At 36.1% G+C, this 2,468-nt stretch overlaps 1 non-coding gene across 1 annotated transcript; it reads left to right on the forward strand.

The window, feature by feature from the left end:
* Positions 1-1,416: 1,416 nt before the first annotated feature.
* LOC130842590 (U6 spliceosomal RNA) lies at positions 1,417-1,526 on the forward strand. The gene has a single exon (XR_009050484.1). It is a non-coding gene; the product is annotated as a U6 spliceosomal RNA (small nuclear RNA).
* The last annotated feature ends 942 nt before the right edge of the window (positions 1,527-2,468 follow it).

Raw genomic sequence — 2,468 nt, forward strand, 5'->3', positions numbered from 1 at the left:
GTCCTATAGATATCTATTAAATCTAGATGGTTTATTGTATCATTTAAAGCTTGTGTTTCCTTATTAATTTTCTGTCTGGATGATCTGTCCATTGGTATAGGTGGGGTGTTAAAGTCCCCCACTATTACTGTGTTACTGTCGATTTCCTCTTTCATAGTTGTTAGCATTTGCCTTATGTTTTGAGGTGCTCCTATATTGGGTGCATATATATATATAATTGTTATCTCCTTTTCTTGAATTGATCCCTTGACCTTTATGTAGTGTCCTTTCTTGTGCAAGCAGAGACAATTTATTCTTCCTTTCTGATTTAGTTGCCTTTTATTTATTTTTCTTTCCTAATTTCTCTGGCTAAGAATTCCAGTACTATGTTGATCAAAGGTAATGAAGGTGGACATTCTTGTCTTGTTCCTGATCTTAGAGGAAAAGCTTTCAGCATTTCACCATTGACTGTGAAGTTAGCTGTGGGTTTGTCATAGATACTGTTTATTATGTTGAGGTACATTCCCTCTGTGCCCAGTTTGTATAGAGTTGTTAGCATAAAAGGATGTTGAATTTTGTGAAATGCCTCCTCTGCACCAATTGAAATGACTATTGGTTTTTATTATTTATTTTCTTAATGTGTTCTGTCATATTTATAATATGTGATGTTGAATCATAATGCATCACAGGAATAAATCCCACTTGATGAAAGTGCATGATCCTTTAATGTACTGTTGAATTCAGTTCATTAGCATTTTGTTGAGAATCTTTACATCCATGTCTACTAGGGCTATTAACCTGCAATTTTCTTTTCTTGTGGTGTCCTTGTCTGGCTTTGGTATCAGGGTAATGTTGATCTCATCAAATGAGTTTGGAAGTATTCTTCCTTTTTCCATTTTCTGGAAGGGTCTGAGAAGGATTGGTATTAATCTTCTTTAAATGTTTGGTAGGATTTACCAGTAAATCTCTCTAGTCCTGGAATTTTCTTTATTGGGAAGCTTTTGATTACCAAATCAGTCTTCTTACTCATAATTATTCTGTTCAGGTTTTCTATTTCTTCATGAGTCAGACTTCATGGGTTGTCTGTTTCTAGGAATTTATCCATTTCTTCTATGTTGCTCAGTTTGTTGATGTATAATTTTTTATAGTACTTTCTTTCAATCCTTTGTATTTGTATGGTATCTGTTGTAATGTTTCCCCTTTTGTTTATAATATTATTTGAGTCTTCATTTCTTTTTCTTAGTAAGTCTTACAGTAAGTCAATTTTGCTTACCTTTTCAAAAAAAAAACTGTTTCATTGATCTTTTTTATTCTTTTAACTTTCTATTTCTGCACTAATCTTTGTTATTTGCTTCCTTCTGCTAACTTTAGACTTAATTTGCTCTTCTTTTTCTAGTGTCTGGAGGAGTAGGATAGCTGGTTTTAATTACTTCTTTGGTGCTTGCTTTAGCAGCACATATATACTAAAAATTGGAATGATACAGAGAAGATTAGCATGGCCTCTGCACAAGCATGACACTCAAATATGTGAAGCATTCTATATTCTTAACTTACACAGTGCTATATGTCAATCATATCTCAATAAAACTGGAATAAGAAAAAATAAAAATAAAAGAAAGAATTGCTCCTTTGTTTGCTACAGTCCTATAGGAGTGGGACTCACAAATGGAAGCCCCTTTGGCTATCAGAGCCAGACATTTGGGATCCTCTTCCTTGGCAGCAGCTGTAAAAGCTGGGGTGATGTAAAAAGCTCCTTCCAGGAATTTTCTTGGAGCAGGTTGGAAGAAGTCAGGAGTTGTGTCTATCAGTAGCCCTGGTCTCTGTGTAGACTCACAGTCAGCCCCTAGAGCTTGCCATTTTGATGTGGATATTTTCCGTTTTGTCTAATGTGTAGGAATCACTCAGCTATTTTCTGGATTTTTTTCAAAGAGAATTGCTCCATGTGCAGCTGTTCGTTCAGTGTATTCATGGCTGGAGGGGAAATCAGGAGCCTTCTATATTGCCATTTCACTTCACTCTTCCTTTACTACATTCTTAGGTATAGTTCTTGTCAAGTCTCTTAGATGTTCCATGATTTCTTACACATTTCTAAAACATGCTCAACAGGTGTTACAACTAGTTCTTCAAGGCTAACAAGAAAGTGGCTATTCCCACCCCTGGAAGCTATAAACCTCAACTGAACAGTGACTCATATTCCACCTCTAATAATATTTAAAGACAGACACTGTCCATCTTAAACAACAGAGAGTCTGACCAGTTATACACAATTGCCTGTTGCTTACTCACTTGTGTGGCCTGGCCAAAATTTAATTAGGCTTTACCCCTTCCCACAATCCTATGAACTTTAGCTTTACTCCCATTTTTAAGGAATTACTAAGAGGCAGTACATACCCCCTTAAAAACTCACTCTGATAATTAGCTGGCCACAGCAAGAAACATTTGCTGTTCAAACACCCCAGTCATGCTGTCTGCTCATCCCTACCTGCTTG

This window comes from Hippopotamus amphibius, chromosome 1 (assembly GCF_030028045.1).
Source record: "Hippopotamus amphibius kiboko isolate mHipAmp2 chromosome 1, mHipAmp2.hap2, whole genome shotgun sequence".
NCBI lineage: Eukaryota > Metazoa > Chordata > Mammalia > Artiodactyla > Hippopotamidae > Hippopotamus > Hippopotamus amphibius.